The 15981-nt window shown below is 45.4% G+C and overlaps 1 protein-coding gene and 1 pseudogene across 1 annotated transcript in view; both read left to right on the top strand.

Annotated features, from left to right (window-relative positions):
- LOC119523332 (sex comb on midleg-like protein 2) overlaps positions 1-15981 on the top strand; it is a 114732-nt gene that overhangs the window by 89973 nt on the left and 8778 nt on the right. The window lies entirely within an intron of this gene.
- Positions 10606-11181, top strand: LOC119522839 (annotated as a pseudogene).

Here is a 15981-nt window from a genome sequence, read left to right as displayed (position 1 = left end):
GCCTCGTGGGAGAGCAGCCTCGATGTGGCCGTCAGGCACGGCTCCTTGTGGGCTGTCTCACCCTACCCCGTCCGGGTAAGACCTTTTATACACAATTAACAACCAATAAGCTTCTAGGCTAGTATCGCGTATACAGGATTTCGATTGGTAGGAGCGGGTGGCGGATACATGCGTCACTATGCGGAAACAGGATGCAGGCGCCATCTTGGCTCACTCGATGGGCGGGGGTAACTCTAGAGCAGGCTGCAGCGCATACGCTAGGCCCGATTCGGGAGGCGGCTTTCCACATCTCCCCCTTTCTTATTTATTTTTGACCCAGTGTCTCCAGTGATGAGCGTGCTCCCGTGAACCCAAATGGTTCACAACCTCTTTGGTGCTTTGGGGAGTCTGGACTAGGCCTCAGCCATCCAGCGGCGGAGCCTCTAGCACCAACCAGAATGCTCACGTCATATGGAGACCGGAGAGTCCGTAAGCTGGAAGCAACGTGACTCTCCCTGCAGTGCTTTGCCTGGCAACTGGGGAACAACGACGGGGGCAGGAACAGCAGTAACCAGAGTCGGGGGTGTCACTAGGTGTCTCTGTGCAATGGCTAGGGTCCAGTCTGGCCACAACTAGGACTCTGCCCTAGAGACCCACCTGAGACAAAATTATGACTACTGGTGTCGCCTTTTACACCCGAGAAACAGCCATGCGATTCGCTACAAATTTTGCTCCAAAGCGCCCCACCTGAGGCGACCAGGAAGGGGTATGGTTAATAAATCGGTCACTATCGGGGGTAACAGAGGTGGGAGTCATAGCCATCATAGTGGTAACACGCAATTGCTGCTGCGCTTGAAACAGGCGTTCTAGCAAACATTTAACAACGACTAATCCCACCAATAATCCCACTGCAATGAGGATCCAATTAGTTAAATTGGGCCAAGAGAACCAGGAAGAAACACTGTGCAATAGTTTCTGTAGAACCTCGCCTAACCCGGAGAGATCGACTTTAACGGGTTTTAACTTGATCCCCCCAATTGTGTCTAAACTAGATTCCACCTGTTGGGAGAGATTAACAAATTCAGGAAAATATGACCTTTTCAGCCAATCAGAGACTCTGGAAATGCTTCCGGTCACGTTGGCCCTGACAGGAGTGACACAGAGTTTAACCGTAAGCCACCGGGTGTCACATGTTTGCTGAAGCACTCTCCAGAGTCCATCTATTTCCAGTCCAAGTTCATCTATCTCCGCTTGGAGTTTCTGAATGGCCTGGAAATTTAAGTTCAGCATCTGATTGTGGCGGCGTAGCACGTCTCGGGTAAGGTTGACCAAGCCATTTACCGTTTCCATCGTTATGGCGAGCTGCCGATCTGTCCATGCTTGTAGCACAGCCTGCCCGATCGTTGGGACAAACAAAGAGGAAGCTACACTGGCAGCATTCGATAGCCATTCTTTTATGCCTCTTGGACGCCTAGACTTAGAGAAGGGGATATTGTTAAGTGAAACAACTTGAGAAACAGGGCCAACCCAGTCGGTTGCCTTGACGGGGAGCCAGACATAACTTGGGCGATACACTAGGATAGCGGGGGCGGCGAGGCATCCGGGTCTTTGGAACGGTTGCAGACTGTAGGAGCAAGCCCTGGAAGGAAAAGGCACCTTTGAGTCTCCTTTTTACTCAAGATCCCTTCACAAGACTGGCGGCTCTTCCCTGTAACGTTAAGAAATTCAAGCAAGACTCCCTTACTTAACTCGCCATTACCAGTTTCACAAGTAGCATTCGCCGCAACTGTGGTGTTGACAACCTTGACAGAGAGGTTAGCAAAAGAGAGGATCAGTGTGTCATTGGTGAGGGGGAAGGACTCGTTGAAGCTTGTGGAGGAAATATAGTTCCACTAAAAAGAAAAAGGCAGATTAGAAGGATTGCTATAGGAGAGCAAAGAACAGAGTTACCGATCCTCTTTTTGGGCAACCGCGGGGTGGTCAGTCCTACTATTATCGTCTTGTCGGTCGTCGCCATCATCAGCAGGGTCGGAGGCTTGGTCTAATGGTTCAGGTTGTATATTCGTTGGCGTTTCTGACAGCTGTTCCTTGGCTTCTTCAGGTGATGTCACGGTTCTCACCAGTCTTTCCGGAACCCACACTGGTTGACGTCCTGGTTCCTGGGGAAAAACACAAACAGAGCCTCTGGCCCAGCTGAGCACCGGGTCAGGGCCTTTCCACTGCCCCGACAGGACATCCTTCCAACGGACTAGACCTCTATGCGGAGGACTCGGGGTGGTGTGTTGCAGGGCAGGTGTCATTCCTTGTGAATTTTCGTTTAAAAAATTATATGTGAGCAAGGCTACAGACAGTCGAGCTTTTGGGGACAGGCCGTGGCCTATACCCTCTTTCTGTTTTTTAAGCAAGTCTTTGAGAGATCTGTGCGCTCTTTCAATGATTCCTTGCCCCTGAGGGTTATAGGGGATGCCATGTTTTAATTGGACATCCATGTTGTCACAAAATTTTTGGAAGGATTTACTAGTGTAGGCAGGCCCGTTATCCGTCTTTAACGTCTTTGGCTTACCCCAAGCTGCCCATGCAGCAAGGCAGTGTGCAATGACGTGGGAGACTCTTTCTCCTGGTTCAGCAGAGGCAAATAAAACTTGGGAGCATGTGTCCACCGACACATGTAAGTACTTGATCTTACCATACTCTGAATGATGAGTGACATCCATCTGCCAAGTATCCCCTGGGGTGAGACCCCTAGGGTTGACCCCAACCGAGGGGACTGCTCTCTGCTCTGCACAATTGTTGCAGGCTCGGACAATATCTCGAGCAGCTGCACGTGGTATGCTGAACCGCTTAGCTAGGGTACCTGCATTGATGTGAAACTTGGCATGGAATTCTCGGGCTTGTTGATACGGTACCAGCGTCGGAAAGATGTGCAGCTGTCGAGTGGCTACATCTGCGCTATGGTTCCCCTGGGCCATAGGGCCAGGCAAACCTGTGTGGGCTCTAATATGGGTTATGTAAAAAGGGTGTTGCCTGGTCCATATAACCTCCTGTAGTTTGGCAAAGAACGTCCTTACTGTAGAGGAATGTTTAACAATGCCCACCGTTTCTAAAATTTGTACAGAGTTCACAACATAAGCAGAATCCGAGACGACATTTAAGGGCTCGGAAAGGCTTTCCAGGACTGCAATGATAACCTGCAGTTCTACCCATTGAGGCTTTTGTGGTTGGAAGAGCACTGTTTTAGGAGTGTCCCCCTCCACACAATACGCCCCTGTTCCAGAGCTGGAGCCGTCCGTGTATACGGTGGGGGCGCCTGCTAGTGGCCTAGGAGAGGTTACTTTGGGAAAAATCACTGGGTGCCGGGTGACAAACTGCAAGAGAGGAGCCTTAGGGAACTGATTGTTAATGGGACCAAGAAATGTACACCGGAGAATGGCCCATTGATCTATGCATCCGGTGAGTATCTCAAGCTGCTGGGAAGAATAAGGCACCCTGAGATTTTTGGGCTGCTGACCGAAATGCTGCACAGCCCTTTTAATGCATTCTAGGGCCAAGTCTGCAACCGCTGTAGGATAGTGCTCTAGGACTTTTTTGGGGGAAACTCCAGGGTGGACCCAGAGCAGCGGCCCCCGCTGCCACAGTACCGCAGTGGGCTGTAATTCTGTCGGCAGCACGCAGGCTTCAAAAGGCTCATCAGGGTCTATTCTCTTCAATGCAGCGCCACTGAGCGCCTGTTCCACCTGGCATAGTGCTCGCCTTGCCTCTGGAGTGAAGCTTCGAGGTGAGTTTATATTAGAATCCCCCTTCAACAGGTCGAACAAAGGTGTTAGTTTGACATTGGGTATTTTTAGGTATGGACGGATCCAATTGATATCCCCCATGAGTTTTTGTAGATCATTGAGAGTGTGTATATTGTCTAGCCTGAGAGACACCTTTTGGGGGGAAACATGAGTGGGTGCGACTTTCGCCCCCAGGAAAGTGGTAATGTCAGTCATTTGGATTTTTTCAGGGGCAATCTCTAGGTTAGCTTCTCTAAGACTAAGGACTAAATGTGACAAAACTGTTTTAAGAAGATCTGTGTCTCTATGGGCTAAGAGAATGTCATCCATATAATGGATGATTTTCACTTGAGGGAACTGCTGCCGAGTGCTAGCTAGCTTCGCAGCGACATACAGCTGGCACATGGTAGGACTATTAGCCATGCCTTGGGGCAGGACTGTCCATTCAAAGCGTTGACAGGGCTCCTCTTGATTACTAGAGGGCACAGTAAAGGCAAACTTAGGGGTGTCTTCAGGGTGGAGCGGAATAGAAAAGAAGCAATCTTTCAGATCTATGATGAAAATCGACCAGTGCTCCGGTAATGCCGAGAGGAGGGGCAGTCCCATCTGAACGGGCCCTAAAGGCTCCATGCAATCGTTAATAGCTCTTAGATCATGTAGCAGTCTCCATTTACCAGATTTCTTTTTTATTACGAATATAGGGGTGTTCCACGGTGACGTGGAAGGGGCGATATGGCCCTTTTCTAGTTGTTCTGATACTAGGGCGTGCAACGCTGCAAGTTTTTCCTGTGGCAAGGGCCACTGAGGCACCCACACCGGAGCCTCGGTTTTCCATTTTAGTTTTATAGGTGTGGGTGGGAATCTCTCCTCAGTGGCCCCTATGAAAAACCCAAGCCTCGTCTGTCAGACTTGGGGGCAGCTTGTATAGGCTCCGCACGTCCGTGCAGTGAAGCTCCTAAACCCTTGCCGGGGGTATACCCCATTTCTTTTAGCAGTCGCTTAGAGGTTGGGGAGTAGCCGCTAATTAAAGTAACGTCCATTTGGGTCAGAATGTCTCTTCCCCACAAAGACACAGGCAGGGCTAATACATAAGGCTGGAAACTGCCTTGGTGTCCTTCTTCATCGGCCCAATGAAGGGCAGCTGCACTGAGCATGGGCGCTGAAATTTGGCCTATTCCTCTAATGGGCTCTTCCGCCCTGCTCGTTGGCCAGGTGGGGGGCCATTCTTGTTGTCTTATGATAGACCGATCGGCCCCTGTATCGAGCAGGCCCAAGAAAGATCTGCCTTGCACCTTAATGGTTAGCATAGGTCGAGACTCCAGGGACATATGGAGTCCCTCAAAAATCGCTCCACTGGATCCGAACCCTTTTTCCCCTCTCTGTCTGATTCTGCTTGGAAAGACTGCATGTAAGCTGGGTAAGAGCAGGAGCTGCGCCAGCTTATCACCTTCTGCAATGACTAAGGTGCCCCGCTGAGATTGAACCATAACTTGGGCACGGCCTGTGAAATCTGAATCTACAAGTCCTGGTATAACTGTTAATCCTTTCAGGGCCGTGGATGCTCTTCCCAATATGAGCCCTACAGTACCAGCCGGTAAGGGCCCCTTGAAGGAGGTCCCTACTAACTGGACACCCATGGAGGGGGTTAGTACGAGTCTGGAGGTGGCACAGAGGTCCAGTCCTGCTGAGCCGGGGGACGCACGAATTTGATCGGATCCTGTGTTGTCGAATGGCATGCAAGGGGGTCCGTCGAAAGGGCGGACCCCCTCTTCCCGTTTTTTGGAATCTGCTCGGGGCGGCCAGAGAGGCGTCTACCCTGCGCATCGAAAACCGATTTACAGTCTTCTGCGCGGTGGGGGCCTTTGTGGCAACGGCCACACGGCCTGGTTGCTGCACCTGGTTCGCCAAACCGTTGAGTGGCAGGGGGTTGACGTCTATTGGGACAATCTCTCTTAAAGTGCCCTGATTGGCCACAGCCATAGCACCCGTTAGACTTTGCCCCTAAGGTTCTCGGGCTTTTTGTAGCCACCTGTAGGGAGCTGGCTAGCATGGCAGCTAGACCTGCATTAGTTAAAGGGCTGCCAGCATCTCTACAGAGCCTGACCCACTCTGTCAAATTTTTTGCTCTGTTTTGTGCCAGGATAACTTTGCACTCCTTGTTGCACTGCTCAAAAATCATTTGCTTAACCACAGTCTCTGCTACTCCTGGATCTGAGAAGATTCTCTCAGCTGCGGTTTGCATCCTGGCTACAAAATCCGCAAATGGTTCTGTGGGGCCTTGGTGTATATTGCTGAGTGAGGCCTGAGCCTCTCCCTCACCTGTTAGCTTTTTCCAGGCACCCACAAAACAGCGGAAGATCTGGGCATAGACCTCTTGTGGGAAACCCGTTTGGTTCTGGGCATGGGCGCCTCTCCCCAACAGCATGTCAGCATTCCACCCGCCACGTCTCCCCGCCGCATTCCTTGCGGCCTGCTCTTCAGCTAACTCCTCAAACCATGCTTTCCAATCTATGAATCGGCCTGACGGCAAGCAAGCACGGGCTAGCTGAAAAATATCTGCGGGTGTATGATTTAGAGCAGAGAGGTTCTCGATCATGTTCAAGGTATAAGGGGCATTGGGGCCATACTGATGGACGGCCTGCCTCAATTCCCTCAATAGTTTGTAATCATATGATTCGTGCCGATTGCCACCTTGGGGATTGATAATAACCGGGTACATTTCTGAGACTGGCTGCGGCTCAAGTGGCTGGTAGCCACCCAGCATGCCAAAAGGTCTAAATGTTGTGAAAGGGTTCCATCTCCAGAAATGTCTCCCACCACTACCTAATGGCAAAGGGTCCTGAGGGCCTGTATACTCGGGCGGGGGGTACGGCAAAGGTTGCCCCTCCCCTGACCGACCCATCGGGGTTTCCGGGTCTGGCAGCAAAGGATAATTACATTTACTGGGCATGGCCACTAGAGGGAGCTCTCGGCAAGGTCCTTTGGTGGGACCGCCCAAGGCGTCAGTTGGGAGCTGGGGTGTCCCTGGGGGTGCAGCGGTAGACATTGGCGGGGCGGAAGGCCGCACGGGTGTGGCGGGAGGCTCCTCCCACTCAATTAGCGGGGATGCTTCCGCCTTCTCGTCAGTATCGCCATCTGACTCTGAGTCAGAGTCACTGGACTCCGGCGGTTTGCCCTTACAGGAGCCGTCCGCTGACGAAACTGACTGGGTTTCTTGGAGCGCGCACCGTGCTTCTTGCAAGACAGAGGACGGGCTTAGGCCGGTAGCCGATTCTAGTTCAAGGACCGCACGGACGGTCTCCCATACGGGTACTAGAATCGGGTCCATACACACGCCCGTCTGGCGCGCTCGGTCTATGTCGCGACCGAGCTTCATCCAAGAGGGTAGGCTAAGGCTGCCGGTGCAGGCAAACCAAGGGGCAAAAGTATCAACATCATCAAGAAAACGCTGAAGGGAGCTTTTCCTGACCGAGATACCCCGTTGTTTCAAAAGGTTCTTTAAGGGAGCTAAGAGAGGTGAACTTCCGGACTGCCCCATGATTGCAGTCGGCACTATACTTCAGTCACTCGGAGAGCTCTTCCGAGTCCCCCGGGGTCACCTGAAAACCCACGGGCCCTAACTATCATGTAATAAGACGCACTCACCTTCTCGCGTTGATCAGGCGCGGGAAGTCCGCCGTAAGCTCGACGCGCAGCGCTGCTCTCCTCACAGAGGGACCGTCGAGAGCGAGGCAGGAGGAGGAGCGTCCCCGTACGGGCCACCACTTGTCCGGCGCTGCCCCGCTCGGTCCCCGGTTCCCGGCCGGCGAGGGGAAACAGGGAAGGAGAGAGAGAGATGCAGACTGCGCGAACTAACCTGGTCATGAATCACGACTCGAACCACACGGCAGTTGTGAAAGCAAGCCCTTTACTACAGCTAGATGAACATTCTGTGTTACTGGTTCCCACACGGGGCACGGCGCCTCGTGGGAGAGCAGCCTCGATGTGGCCGTCAGGCACGGCTCCTTGTGGGCTGTCTCACCCTACCCCGTCCGGGTAAGACCTTTTATACACAATTAACAACCAATAAGCTTCTAGGCTAGTATCGCGTATACAGGATTTCGATTGGTAGGAGCGGGTGGCGGATACATGCGTCACTATGCGGAAACAGGATGCAGGCGCCATCTTGGCTCACTCGATGGGCGGGGGTAACTCTAGAGCAGGCTGCAGCGCATACGCTAGGCCCGATTCGGGAGGCGGCTTTCCACAGTGCCCAAATTTCAATTCTTTGAAGCTTTCTGTATTGAGCTTCTTAGAGTAATTGTTTTAGAAAAAGCAAAAAGGATTTAAAAAAAAAAAAAAAAAAAAAAAAACGGCCCTCCTCAGAGATCTAATGGGTTATTGAAATGCTAATAGACAAAGCAACCAGGGCCATTAAGGAAAGGTGCACAGGGCAGAGAGATCAGCCTTGCTTCGGGATTTGCATATGCGCCTCAAGGCCTAATCTCCGCCCTTCCCCTTTCTGTGTTCACCAGAACTCCAAAAATCCTCTGCTTTTATTTTGGAGTTTTTCGTGTTGTTTTTTTTCTATGCCTGTCTCCTCTCTGCTGGGCTGGCTGCTCTCAGAGTCTCTGGTGTCTGGTCTCAGTCTATCTATGGTTGGAGTTTGAATCAGTAGAATGAGTTTCCGATAAGAGCAGCCACTGCAATTCTCCCTTCTCCTTCCTGGAGCTGACAGCCCCTCCTCCCCCGGGACTGAGCCTGGCAGGGAGGGGCGCGGGTCCCCTGGCCGCAAAAACTTACAGATTTCGCTGATCTCAGCAGTTCCACGTTTTCATGAGTGTTGTATGAAGTATGCCCAAAGACAGATTGCTCTGTGGTGTCCAGTCCACGCAGTTCCTGGCTTTTTACCTACTTTCCTGGAGGAGTAACTAAAACATACAGCTCACCAGTCTGCCATCTTGCCCCGCCTCCCCCAATCTATTTTTGAACATTTTTTGTTTAAGGTATTTTTAATATTGTAAAAGTGTGATTCTTGGTGTTGAGAGGAAAAGTACGTGGGTCATCAAGGAGATGGAGTTGCTAAGGCAGCAGGGCTGGGATTGTTCACTCTGTTGGACTCTGACCATGTCAGCCATCTCTGCTTGTTAAATAATCGGAACCGGGACTAGTCTGCAGGTTGGAATAGGGAACTTAGTGCAAGGTCAAACAAGGGTTATAATGTGGAAGGACAGGTCCCATTTCCATAAAAACTGGGTTCAGCTGCCATTAAAAATTAGAGACCTCGTTTTCCTTTCTAACTTCTCCAGTGTTTGCCGTACCTTTTCCTTGTAGTGATTAGTTAAAACAAATAAACATTTAAAACTGAAAATCGGGAGGGATAAAAAGGGCTTTTATGCTTGTTTCGGGCACAGTGGGAAAGTGGGAGATAGAGTGAAAAACAGTATCTCAGAGAAGTCCTTAAGTGATGATATAAGAATGATAAGCAGAGACCTGTGGGACAGAGAGAATGTACCTACTAGCATGAATGGAGGTAGATACTGTGTGTCCCTGACAGTTAATTACTTGGGAAATAGAGACATGGATAATAAAGATTCTTTTATCGTTGTCTTTCTGCTGAATCAGCTTCTCTGAATTGATTTTAGCCTGTGGTATTGAAGCTCTCTACCCTTTAATTCTGAAATTGCTGGAGACTGAGCATGCTTGCGTTGAATAATTTTTTTCTTTAGAGACATCTAAATATTTAGAATGGCTGGTTCTGTTGGGTTTTTTTTTTCTTTAAGTGGTTGGATTGTTTGTTTTTGTTGGAGCATTTTATATTTTTTAATGACAATTGATGTTTACTGTAGAACTTTTAGAAAATAAGGATAAATGATAAGAGGAAAATCTAAAAATTGCTAGTATTCCTGCCATATGGAGATAATCACTGCTAATATTTTGGTATAGAAGCCTTAGGATATTTTAATTTAAAAAATCAGAAATGTTAAACTAATTGCCAGTAGTCATTGAAACCAATTAAGGACATTGTGAGAAGCATATGTTGTAGTCTGTTCTGTGTACGTAGAATTGTACTGACTAGATCACTTCTACTTAGGTATTCTTACTCTATTCTAGTAATTAATGGACTTCAAATGTGGTCTGTTTTGTAAATACTTGAATTAGAGAAACGCCATAAGAAAATTTAAAGAGTAAAGAAAGACTCGCGGAAAGTACTCCTCCATTATTTGGTGCAATTTTTTTTTTTCCTTAAAGGTATATTCAGCCTAGAGAATTGAAGAAAAACCTAAAGTACCTAAACATTAGGTTAATAGGGCATGTTAATATTTGTTTTCAATACTACTTTAAGGTTTTTTTCTTTGTGGTTTATATGTAAGTTTCTTCAAATTTGACCCTGAAAAAAATTCAACCAAATTATTTAATTCTCTATTTTGCTTGATAAATTTATGGAAGAAAATATTTTGATTAAAAGATCGTCTCTTTTCATTTTATTCCTCACTAATTCGAAATAGTACCCAGCTGAAGCAAAGAGTATGGGCCTTTGGGTGAGACAGTCCCGAATTTGAATCCCAGTTCTACCACTTCTGGACTGGATGTGTAATACTGGATTGGGTAGTTAACTTACCTCACTGAGTCTATTTCTTCATATGTAAAATGGAGGTAATAACACTCACTTTACAAAGTTGTAAAGTCGGATTAACATAATATATGCAGGAGGTAGTGGGACACCAAGGCTGGAGGTATTTCCATTTTAACAGGGTACAATCCCTGAGTCCAAAGGAATGAATCCCTAATGCTGGAATTTTAGGCTTCAGTGACAGGCTGCACCTGGACTCTCAGGGCCCATGTTTGCACACAATAAATGATGGCCTGAGATATGAACAAATGGGACTATATTAAGACTTCAGTGCAGGAGCCTTTCCTGGGCTATTCTTTCAGAAGCATCCACGTCATCCAAGATCTGACAAGTAAGGAGCCAAGGACAGGGCTACAGCATCTGAGGCACTCAGAGTCGGGGAAGTCGCTGACCCAGTTCTGTGGCTGAACAACAATGTTCTCAGTGACCTGAGAGACTTCAGCCAGGTGGTCTCACAACTGCTGTAGCACCTAGAGAACTTGGCCTGGATTGACCTGTCCTTGAATGACCTGACTTCCATTGACCCTGTCTTGACTGTTTTTTTCATCCTGAGTGTCCTCTTTCTCCATAGTAACCGCATCCAGCTCCTAGGGGAGGTGGCTAAGCTGGCTGTCCTCCTGACACTCCGCGGGAATCCTGTGGAGGAAGAGAAAGGGTATAGGCAAAATGGTGTAGGCAATAGGTGCTGTGCACTCTGCTCCATTTCCCCACATTCGACTTCAGTGGGGCACCAAAGCAGACCACACCACAACTGAGGTCTGGAAACGCATGAACATCAAGCCCAAGAAGAACCACATCAAGCAGAATGTACTCTGAGATTCCCTAGATCCCAGCATTCCTGTAGGCCTGAGAATAGTCAACTTGGTTTGACAATAAATGATTTGAGCTATTCAGCAGAATAAAAAATAACAACATATGCCAAGTCCCTGGTACATTTGAGATACACAAATTTCCCTTCCTTCCTTTTTGAGTGGAGTGTATTCTAGAAATGGAGATTTTTAAGTTGGTTGGTTAGAATTAGAAGCATTTTTTTTTGCCAAGAAAATTGTAAAATGTTGTGATCAAACCATTGTATTCTATTTAATGAATAAACTATCTGAATTGTTTCTATGAGAACATAAGATCAGAGGAAAAACTTAATTAAACATTCATTCATTCAACAAACATTTATTGGATGTCCATTATTGGTAGGCCCTAGACCAATTGTTGGAAATATAACAGGGAAATTTGCATGGTACCTTCCCTTAGGGAACTCACAGTGTGGTAGAACAGATAGCTATGCAAGTAAAGATAAGATGCTATAAGATCTGTACCAAAAGAGAAAACAATATCTCTGATGTCTGAGCATCAAGGGTGTCCTGTGTTTTATTGTGCCTGGAGAGCTTAGTGCTGGAAATTTTACAGAACTGATAATTGTGCAGCGTTTCAAAGAATATATGATAGTTTAGTGGTTGGAAGGAAGGGAAGGAAGGCTTTTCTTGGAAAAAAAGAGCAGCCCCTGCAAAGGCATAAAGGGTTAGACAGTTGGAGACCTGAAGCACATGATTATGGCTGAATCTAAAATAACAGTTGGGGGAGAGAAAGATGAGGCTAAGAAGATATGCAGAGGGGCAATAGTAGAGGGCCTTGGAGTTTTGATTTTAGCATTTGGATAATGTGGCATCACTGAAGATTTTTAAATGAAAAAGTGATAAATAATTTGTATTGTAGAAAGATCATCCTTATGAACTATAGTGTATGGAGTGGAAAGGGCAGCCAGGAATGCCAACGAAGAGACTAAGGTAGCTTATGTGAGAGGTCATGAAGTACTGAACCAAGACATTGACAACAGGCATGAAGAAGAGCACATCCTGGGAATACTTAGGAGGTAGGCTTGACTAGATGTGGGAGGGAGGAAGAAGAAAAATACAAGGTTGATTGCAAGGTTTCTGACTCCACATAATTGGGTAAAGAAAGGTAATGCTGTTCAAGGTAGGGCACATAGTATAAGCACAATGGGTTCTACTTTTGGACATACGAAGTTTGCAGTGCTTATTTAGAGATATTTGGTAGACTATTGAAATAGGACTCTGGAAGTTGGGAGAGAAGCCTATTCCCAAGAGGGAGAGATTGAGGAGTGTGCATGCACATGGTCAAGTTCATGCATGTGCAATTTGGGAAACATGTAGGCAGTAGTTGAAATCATGGGACTAAATTAGAGCATGTAAAACTGAGGTGGGGATGGTGGTGGGAGAAGGTGGCCAATCTTCTGTCTAGGAAAAGTGGCCTAGAGGTAGGTTTTTGTGAGACCCAAGAAGGGGTTTTAAAAAGGAGAAGGCATTATCAGCAGCATTTAGTTATGAAAGTCAAATAAAATTAGGAAGTGGTGCCCGTTGTCGGTGGCTGTTAGGTTGTTAGTGACCTTAGCATCCAAAGGTTCCCTAGAAAGAGGTGTCCATGGAAGTGTAATTGCAGAGAGTTCAAAAGTGAGAAAATGGTAATAATAGTGAACATGGGCTAGTCTTTCAAGAAGTTTCATAAAAGGCAGGAGTGAAGGTATTAGCCAGAGATAACGTGGATAAATAGGAATATCTTATTTGGGGAAACTTTTTTCTCCCATTTACTAGGCATTGACAACTGGGTTTCTCCAATCTCCAATCCACTGATAGAAGAGTTTTAGGGGTGCCCTCTGGCCCTGGAAGGGAAGGGAAGAATAGAGACAGAGATGGTAATGGGGCTGATGCTGCTGCTGCTAATAGCTAACATTTATTGAGTGTGTACCAGGTATCACATGCAGAAGTTACATAATTTGTACAATATCACAAAGGGATTATGTGGAAAAACTGGATTTGAACCTAATTAATCTTGAACCAGTGTTCTTGCATTAGGTGGTGATAAGTAGGGGAAGGAATACAAGTAAACAGCAATTGGTACCAGAGCCCCATTTCTATCTATCTCCATCCAGCCTCTTTCCAGAAACTTCCTTCTGGCTTCCAAATGCCAGCTGTGGTAAGTGCCAAGAACATGCTTCACTGTTTCCCTTTCTACTAGTAACTCCCCCTTGTAGATTCCTTCAGGTGTTTCTTTCAGCCTATTTGAGGTTTTCTAAAAGGATTTTTATTGCTGCAAATGAGGAAATAATCTTGGATTCAGAAGACTCTCACTCATGGAAAGGTAGTCACACTTAAGTGACAGTAACAGTCCTTGTGTATTCAAAAGCCTAGTTTCAGAGGAAAAGCAGACTTTGGCTATAATGAACTTTTAATTCCTGAAGCAAGGTTAGGCTTCTGGGATCGAATGGATAGTTCCCCCAACACAGATCAAGTTCAGAGCCGGGGGTGTGGGGGGGTGGGGAATAGGAATGTGTTTGGAGACATCATTCAAGGAAGCCAGTTCTGTAGCATGGGATGGCAGCAGAGGTGAAGGAAGGAAGCTTTAGGGATTTACACCTGCCTCTATCTCCCCTTTACTTTTACTGCTGCCTTCGACTGATCATTTGTAGAAATTGGGCTCTACAGGACAAAAAGCAAGCAAAATTCAAAGCAGAGGCATTGGGCAGGGGAGCTGAGTTTCTCTGAAACACCAGGCCTTGAGGTTGGATAATTCAGGTGTATCCATCACTATCTGTATCTTGACGTTTTTCCTAAATTGAGGTTTATATATTATTTCTTTGATTTTACCATAGTCATTGGTATGAAAGATCCTTACTATAAATGATAGCTTTATTGTGCATTCAGTTTTAAGAATAAGGAAAGATGGCTTGAAAAGAATTTCTTAACCTGAAAAAGGGTCCAAAGCAAAATGTACACAAATAACAAATTTTATTTTTATTCAGTTTTAGTTCCTTTAAACCATATTGTGTTTTTCTGTTTTTGGTATTCAGATTTTTATTTTATTTCTAGCCTCAAGTTCATAGGGTGTATTTTTATAGTAAATTTGCCCTTGTTGTCAGATTATTACATATACAACTTTCAAGCTATTTGAGGAAAAGGAAATTATGTAGGTTATCTACTTAAAATTTAAATATTACAAATAGACAAATATACACATGTATATGAAATATGGAACTATATGACTGGGACCAAATTTTTTCTTTTGAATTTCCTAAATTGCCTAGGCTAGTAAAAAGCCCACTTGGTATTAATTAAATGCTGAATTGAAAATCTGACAAACACTAAGCAGACAATATTTATTCATTTCAATTTTTACTCAAGCCAGCCATGTGTAAGCTAAGCCAGCACATGTGTAACAATAACTAGAAATAGGTGGTTGCCATTCATTTTTAAGTGTATTTTCTTTTCTGTCATATTTGTCTGTATGTGCTATGTCTTTACACAGTTCAGAGAAGGCAAGTGCTACCTTTCAACAATAAAGCACCTATATGTGCCAGCAGAAACATATATTTAATAAGTATTACTTGGAAATAAGTATTAAATAAGGGTAAATCCTCAGGCTTGAAATGTTTCACCAGTGTGTTTTTTATCAATACTTGTTAGTGTTTTCTCCTTATAAACGTGCCTCCACATCTGGTTTAAAAAACAAAACAAAACAGGGCTCTCTCTGTCAGAGAGCACCTATTGACTGTTTAGTGGAGCATCACATCACAGTTCATAACATTGTCCTTCAGGGCCTGCCCCCCTTTAAAAACAAAGCAAAACAAAACGTGCACCTTGTCTCGGGAGTGAATTTGATAACATTTTTTGTTAGAGGACAGAAAGCAGGGTGATATAATGGAAAATGTATGCACTTAGGAGACAAAACCCTTTTAACTAAATGGGTGATGATGGTTAAGTTACCTAACTTCATAAACCTTAAGTTTCCTTTCATTTAAAGTAGGGAAACAATACCTACCTCACAGGATGTTTGGGAGGATTACATGAAATGTGGGTATTGAAGTTCCTGGCATGTATTGGGCAGCCAATAAATATTGGTATCTTTCTCCTTTCTTTCTTCAGTTCCCCTTGTTCCAGGCTTCTGGGCCTCTTCTTGACTTTATTTCTTGCCATCTGATTGTTTCCCAAGATTTATTAATTTTCTTTTCATTTCTACAATTCAATAGCTTTTCTTCTTCTGGATATTCTTCTTACCTGAACTTTGTTCTTTCTGAAGATAAGCTGTTTCAGGTGTTTATATAAAAATTTAATGAAAGATGATTACCATGTCCTCCTTTATATTTCACCTACTTTTTTCAAAAAGGCTTTTACTCACTTTGTGACCACTATGAACACAGGGTTATAATACTATATATTATTTTAACCTTATAATTTCAACAAATCCATTTTCTATTTGAAGTAGTTTAAATCAATACTGAATAGGGTTTCAGCATACTACATATATATGGGTGTGTGTTATATGATTGCTTTTTTGAGGAGATAATAAATACATGGCATTTATAATATAGTCTAATTTTAGTGTATAATATATTGAATGATTACTCTTTCCTCTAGTTAAATTAGATAAATTTTTATACTACATGCTGGGGATATGGCAAGAAACAGAATTGAGTCCTTTTGAAAAGCTTACTTTCTAATGAAATTTTTAAAAACATTTTTTGTAATGCACATTTTTTACTTTTCCCATACATATATAGCATACATCAAGGAGTTTGTATTGTAACAGGATATTATATTGTAGTGG

The sequence above is a fragment of the Choloepus didactylus genome, chromosome X (assembly GCF_015220235.1).
Source record: "Choloepus didactylus isolate mChoDid1 chromosome X, mChoDid1.pri, whole genome shotgun sequence".
Taxonomy (NCBI): Eukaryota; Metazoa; Chordata; class Mammalia; order Pilosa; family Megalonychidae; genus Choloepus; species Choloepus didactylus.
This window is presented reverse-complemented; position numbering and strand designations above follow the sequence as displayed.